The sequence below is a fragment of the Ricinus communis genome, chromosome 2 (genome assembly GCF_019578655.1).
Source record: "Ricinus communis isolate WT05 ecotype wild-type chromosome 2, ASM1957865v1, whole genome shotgun sequence".
NCBI classification, from domain to species: Eukaryota; Viridiplantae; Streptophyta; class Magnoliopsida; order Malpighiales; family Euphorbiaceae; genus Ricinus; species Ricinus communis.
Genome location: NC_063257.1, coordinates 30,284,970 through 30,292,660, shown reverse-complemented (window position 1 = coordinate 30,292,660; position 7,691 = coordinate 30,284,970).

Sequence of the window (7,691 nt, the reverse complement as noted above, 5' to 3'; positions counted from 1 at the left end):
ACAAGATGCCTTAGTAGTCTCGGGATTCATTGAGAACTATTGGGTAAGGAGGCTATTTGTTGATCATGGAAGTGCAGTTAACATCATGACTCTACAATGCTATAAGGGCATTGGTGGACGAGTGATGATTCTAAAGTCATGCATGATTATATTGCTCGGCTTAGGTAGTCAGCTAGTGTAGCTGATAGGCTATTTATGCAGCTATAATCTAAGGCAGTGAACCTATCGATGCAGTCTAGCACTAATGGCAAGTATCAAGGTCGTATCCCTCGGGAAAGTGAAAGCCCAAAGTTACTACTTTGTTCTCTATTATATTAGCCTAAAATGAATGGTGAATAATTTCTGAATTTAATAATAACTACAAGCTGAGTTCTAAGTGCGATGCAAGAATGAATGGATAAATAAAACAACCAAGACAAGAAAGCAAACCCAAAGGGAATCTAAACTAGTTGGCAATCAAACAAAAGATAACAGATTGATAAGTCCAATTACGCTACCCGTGGACAAATTCTTGGCTGAATTCGGTTTCTCTCTCGAGATAACCGAATTCCTAAACTCAAGAACCTAAAGTTGGAATCTCTTCCTAACGATTGATCCTTAAATTAGCATTAAGCTTTAATCCGCCTCTATTAAGCTTTGTTAATTCTTAATCTGGCTAGTCAATTATCCTTATCTCTAAGTGATTGTTAACCAGTTCTTGCTATTCAAAATTCCAATTGCCAAATGAACTTCTCAATCACACAAAGCAATCTAAACACCATAATTCATAATGTCTCATGAATAATGTATTATCTTATTAATACTGAAAGCAAGAAGGATACAAAACTAAACTCAACAATCCAACAATTTAATATTAAGCCAACATAGTAAAGAAATCCCAATGGATTTAATCGATCTAGCTAAACATATTCATGTTTAAAACAACTAGGAAATCAATTATAATGAAAGAATAACAAAAATGAAACATATACACCCTTTTCTCTCGAATTGGATGAACAGCTCCAAATCTGAATCAGCACTACGATTGGTATTCCCAATTGCCTCTCGATTTGCTCCAATACTATTTTGCACTCAGAACTTTGCGATTTTGGTATTCTCCCTCTCTGCAACTTTCTCCCGAACTCAGTACTCTACAAGAATCGAACTAGTCACCAAATCTCCCTCTCGCCCCTTGCTTTCCTAGCTCAAGAAATCATTTTCCTTATATAATTGTCCCACCACGGCTGTGGTCATGGCCGTGCTGGTCAGCACTGCCGGAGTCCAGTCCGTGCTGAACCATCAGATCTCGCAAGTTAGATTTTCTTCCTGACCGTGCCCCCGTCGGGGCTGACCACCACGGGTCGTGCTGGAGGTCGTGACAGCCTCGAAAACTGTGCCCAAAATGCCATATTTGAGGATCAAAGGCTAATGGTTGTTCACGGCCAGAGTCCAGGCCGTGCTGATCAGCACGACCTTGACCTAGGCCGTGCTCAATGTTTGACATGCGAGCCTGATGGGCTCAATCGTGTTAGCTACAATCTAAGGCAGTGTACCTATCGATGCAGTCTAGCACTAATGACGAGTATCAAGGTCGTATTCCTCGGGAAAGTGAAAGCCAAGAGTTACTCCTTTGTTCTTTGTTATATTAACCTAAAATGGATAATGAATAAATTCTAAACTAACTATTAACTACAAGCTAAGTTTTGAGGGAGATGCAGGAGTAATTGATAAATGAAATAATCAAGACAAGAAGACAAACCCAAAGGGAATCTAAACTAGTTGGCAACCGAACAAAAGATAAAGGATCGGTGAGTCTAATTATGCTACCCGTGGACGAATTCTTAACCGAATTCGGTTTCTCTCTCTCGATAACCGAATTCCTAAACTTAATAACCTAAAGTTGGAATCTCTTCCTAACGATTCATTCTTAAATTAGAATTAAGCTTTAATCCGCCTCTATTAAGCTTTGTTAATTCTTAATCCGGCTAGTTAATTATCCTTATCTCTAAGCGATTATTAACCAGTTCTTGTTATTCAAAATTCCAATTGCCAAACGGATTTCTCAATCTCATAAAGCAATCTAAACATCACAATTCACAATGTCTCATGAATAATGCATAATCTTATTAATACTGCAAACAAGAAGAATACAAAACCAACTCAAACAATCCAACAATATAATATCAAGCCAACATAGTAAAGAAATCCCAATGGATTAAATCAGTCTAGCTAAACATGTTCATGTTTAAAACAATCTAGGAAATCAATTACAATAAAAGAATAATGAAAATAAAACATGTACACCCTTTTCTCTCGAATTGGATGAACAACTCCAAATCTGGATCTACACTTTGATTAATCTCCCAAACTGCCTCTTGAATTGCTTCACTACTGTTTTGCACTCGGAACCTTACGATTCCGGGATTCTTACTCACTGCAACTCTCTCTTGCACTCAATACTGTACAAAAACCGAACCAGCCTCCAGGGCTCTATGTCACTCTTTTTCCCCTCCTCTTTTCCCGAAAGAACTCAAAATTCCCTATATAGTTGATTCAAGACCACGAGTCCAGGTGTGATGATTCAAAGCCGAGTCCAGTGTGATGATTCAAAGACGCCGAGTCCAGCGATCTTGAACTGTCTCTGTCTGACTCCTTCCAAGCCGATGCCCAAGCCGGTGCCGAGCCACCACAGGCCGTCTTTGGAGGCCGTGGTGGCTACTAAGTCGTCTTTGAAATGGCACAATTGGGGATAGCCTCTTGGTAATTCAGCACGGCCGGAGTCCTGGCCGTGCTCAACCATCGGGGTGCTAGTTCTCACCCAATTTGATGGATTTTGGTCCGTAATCACACGTATTTCCCTCGATTAGTGATGGTGTCCTTCGAAAATGACCTGAAACGAGAAAGGAAACAAAAGACAGGTGATTCTAGCATAAAACGGGATAATCATGCATAAAAATGTAAACAATCGAGCATGAAAACATGTGTAGTATGATGCTTATCAAATTACCCCACACTTAAGCTATTGCTTGTCCTCAAGCAATTAACAACTCACCCCATAAAACTGCAGTTAGCAATTCCTTTGAGTTTATGCCCCTAGTCCACAACAGAGAGTATTCAACACATCTCAAAGGATACTCAATCATAAATCAAATTACAAATCATTAACAAAGAATGGAAATAATATTAATGCATGAGTAACTTAAATGACAACTCAACACAAACATCATGAACCAATGCCTCACAGGGATCACTCAAGTCGCTCAAAGTGTATATTAGGTGAATAACAAATCCCTCAAAGCAAATGCACAAGACCCGCTCACCATAAGCTTGCTCATAAATCATATCTTCGCTACTGTGAATAAGTAAATACCAAAATCAAAGGGTCTTTACCAAGGTTGAAATAGGGCTAAGGTAAAGGTACGGAGATTTGGATAGAAGTGTAAAAGTGCTGGAATTCGTGCGATAAACAATAGTATATGCTCAAAGGATTAAATGCCTAAGATCACAAAAAGAATCATTCACTAAAGTCCCTACTTAATAGAATAACGCTCGCAAATGCTCTAAATCCAATAAAAAGATAAATAATTAAAGAGATTTGTTTATTATATATTCCTTTTTTTTTTAATAATGAACTAGCAGCTTATTAGCGACCGCTGCATACAACTCGAATAAACATAAAGAATAACAAATACAAATTGGATCAAAGGGAGCATTTAAAATATCAAAAAGATTTAGTGAATTTACCAACATAGCAACTAGCATTTTAATCCCACATAAAGTTGAATAAATCACAGAAAGAAATTCCAGCATAAGGGTAAAGGAAAGATAAATGTAAAGAATGGTATAATTGAAGTGTATAGGTGTAGATTATGAAGAAAAGGTTATAGGCTCAAAAACTGGCTAACTAATGGAAACATAAGGTGATAGGCTTTTGGTCAAATGTGGTGAATCCTAAATTGCCCAAATCATCTCATGGTATTCACAATATTCATGTAACTTCAACATGCATTACAAAGCAAGTTCTAGAAGCAAAGTTAAGTGCACACTCAAACAAGAAATATAAAGAGCATAAGTATAATGAATGCTCAACTGGCTCAAAATCTCACTTTTAGGTGTGGTATTAGGTGCAGTTGGTTCGCAACATCATTAATTGAATCATTACTGTAGAAACACATGCATATGATATTATCAACGTTCTAAGTTAAAATTCGACAATTCGAAAAAACAATTAAATAACACCGGTTTAACCCGGCAGGGTTGATGTGTAAAACACCATAAATTGTTTTCTAAGGACAATGAACAGCAAAGAAAAGTAACTACAATTCTATAAATCAAGTCATCAATCAGCTCAAAAATAGCATACTCAAGTGCATAAAAACACAGTGTCCTAACATCCCCTAAAAATACACAACACCTAGCCATGGCAATTTCAGATATATTAAAAATCCATAAGAGAGATTAAGGTTTACCCATAAGCACCCCACACTTGAAGAACACACTGTCCTCAGTGTAAAATGTTATGGATACCCCACATGGAATGCTCAAATAAGAGAACAAAGGTAATACAATCCAAGTGCATGACATGTATGAAAAATAAAGTAAATAAATGCAGAAAAATAAAAAGATCTAGGGGACTGCCCTATCATCCATCGAGGCTGATGTTGTGGAAATTCAGTGCCTCCTCGGTAGAATCTAAAAATAATAAAATAAAGAAATAAAATCGAAACTGAAAATATGAAAACTAAAACTAATAAAATGTTTCAAAACAAAAGGTTAAAATATTAAAGATTAAAGATAAAGTTTGGGGTGCCTCCCAAAAGCGCTTCTTTTTTATGTGATGAGTCTTCTTAGCTGGACTCATAGTGATAAGCAAACGTTGGGGATTGGCGACCATCCATCCTTCTTCCAAGCAAATGGCTTCAAATATCCGCTTAGAGGGATAATCGTCAACTTCCTCTTCCCGACAGTCAAGCAAGCTGCCAGTATGATGGGCAAAACTCGCTCCTCATATATTTGCACGTAGTCATGATGCTCTAGGGGCTCTTCCAATTTGAAAGCTAGAGTTTCAACAATTGGAAGGATCGACGGTTGGGCAATTTCTTCAGGAGTGTTGATGGTTTTCTTCAGTCCTTGGCTTGGTTCACTTGCTAGGAAAAACTCGAGCTCCTCTAAGACTTCTTCATTGGATAACTCGTGCTCATCTTCCATCATCGAAGGGACTTGTGGAAAATCTACCAACAATTCCTCTAACTGCAACTCAACATCATCAACTGTACATTCCAGTTGGTAGTCTTTCAGAGGGATTATGTTTGCCTCTTCCTTTTCTGGTTCCATCTCCATGTTCAAGAAATCGTCCTGCACAGAAGCATTATCGTCAAACATAGTAGATAAACCGAAAAAATTCTCACCTGAACGCAAAGTGATGGCGCTCAAATGCTCCTCAGATTCAGTAGCGTTTAATGGAGTTCCCCATTGTTCTGCCGCTAGTAACTGAAAGATCAAGCCTACTTGATGCTCTATGTTCTTAATTGAGGCTTGTTGACCTTTAAGTACCCTCTCTGTTTGTTGTAATCTTTCCTCAATACTTGTTATGAACCTCATCATCAGCTCCTCTGACACTAACTCTTCATCTTGAGTTGAAGGTGCAAGATTAGGCTACTTGATGTAGTTCTTTGAATTCCTAGTGGTTCTTGGCCATCTAAGCTCCATCCAAAGGGTGAATGAGTGCTCCACTCTTGATTGTAGGTGCTTCCATACGAGTCATTTGGGCAACTTCCCGTATAATTCACCTCTTCACAGTTATAAGAACAATGAGCAACATCACTATATAATGGACAATCATTACACACATGTAAACCACAACAAAATTCACAAAAGACTTGAGATGAAAGGATAGGAGAAGAGAGTTGATCGGTAGCCCTGCAAAACGATTCCACTCGAGCATCTAAAGATGCATGGGCATCCCAATTTTTAGCACTCTCTTAGTTCCTGATCCCATTTTCCAATGTGTCATACAAAGAGTTTGAATTTAGCATTGAACCTCCTTATCATTCACTATCTGAATCATAAACTTAAACTAAATAAATATGTACAAATAAAATAAAATAATTAAACAAATAAAAATAAAAATCATAAAATAATAAGAAATAGAAAAAAAGGCTAAATTAACAAATAGTAAATTTCACTCTAGTTTTCAAACATCCCCGGCAACGGTGCCAAAAACTTGATGGGCTCAATCGTGTTAGCTACAATCTAAGGCAGTGTACCTATCGATGCAGTCTAGCACTAATGGCGAGTATCAAGGTCGTATTCCTTGGGAAAGTGAAAGCCCAGAGTTACTCCTTCGTTCTTTGTTATATTAACCTAAAATGGATAATGAATAAATTCTAAACTAACTATTAACTACAAGCTAAGTTCTGAGGGAGATGCAGGAGTAATTGATAAATGAAATAATCAAGACAAGAAGACAAACCCAAAGGGAATCTAAACTAGTTGGCAACCGAACAAAAGATAAAGGATCGGTGAGTCTAATTATGCTACCCGTGGATGAATTCTTAACCGAATTCGGTTTCTCTCTCGAGATAACCGAATTCGGTTTCTCTCTCGAGATAACCGAATTCCTAAACCTAATAACCTAAAGTTGGAATCTCTTCCTAATGATTGATTCTTAAATTAGCATTAAGCTTTAATCCGCCTCTATGAAGCTTTGTTAATTCTTAATCCGGCTAGTTAATTATCCTTATCTCTAAGCGATTATTAACCAGTTCTTGTTATTCAAAATTCCAATTGCCAAACGGATTTCTCAATCTCATAAAGCAATCTAAACATCACAATTCACAACGTCTAATGAATAATGCATAATCTTATTAATACTGAAAACAAGAAGAATACAAAACCAACTCAAACAATCCAACAATATAATATCAAGCCAACATAGTAAAGAAATCCCAATGGATTAAATCAGTCTAGCTAAACATGTTCATGTTTAAAACAATCTACGAAATCAATTACAATGAAAGAATAATGAAAATAAAACATGTGCACCCTTTTCTCTCGAATTGGATGAACAGCTCCAAATCTGGATCTACACTTTGATTAATCTCCCAAACTGCCTCTTGAATTGCTTCACTACTGTTTTGCACTCGGAACCTTGCGATTCCGGGATTCTTACTCACTGCAACTCTCTCTTGCACTCAATACTGTACAGAAACCGAACCAGCCTCCAAGGCTCTATGTCACTATTTTTCCCCTCCTCTTTTCTCGAAATAACTCAAAATTGCCTATATAGTTGATTCAGCATGGCCGAAGTCCAGGCTGTGATGATTCAGCACGGTCGGAGTCCAGAAGGTGATGATTCAGCACGGCCGGAGTCCAAGCAGTGCTAAATCTATGGAGTCTGTTGTGCTGACTCCTTCCAAGCCGTGCCCAAGCCGGTGCTGAGCCACCATAGGCCGTGCTGGAGGCCGTGGTGGCTACGGAAGTCGTGTTGAAATGGCACAATTGGGGATAGCCTCTTGGTAATTCAGCACGGCCGGAGTCCAGGCCGTGCTCAACCCTCGGGGTGCTAGTTCTCACCCAATTTGATGGATTTTGGTCCGTAATCACACGTATTTCCCTCGATTAGTGATGGTGTCCTTCGAAAATGACCTAAAACGAGAAAGAAAACAAAAGACAGGTGATTCTAGCATAAAACGGGATAATCATGCATAAAA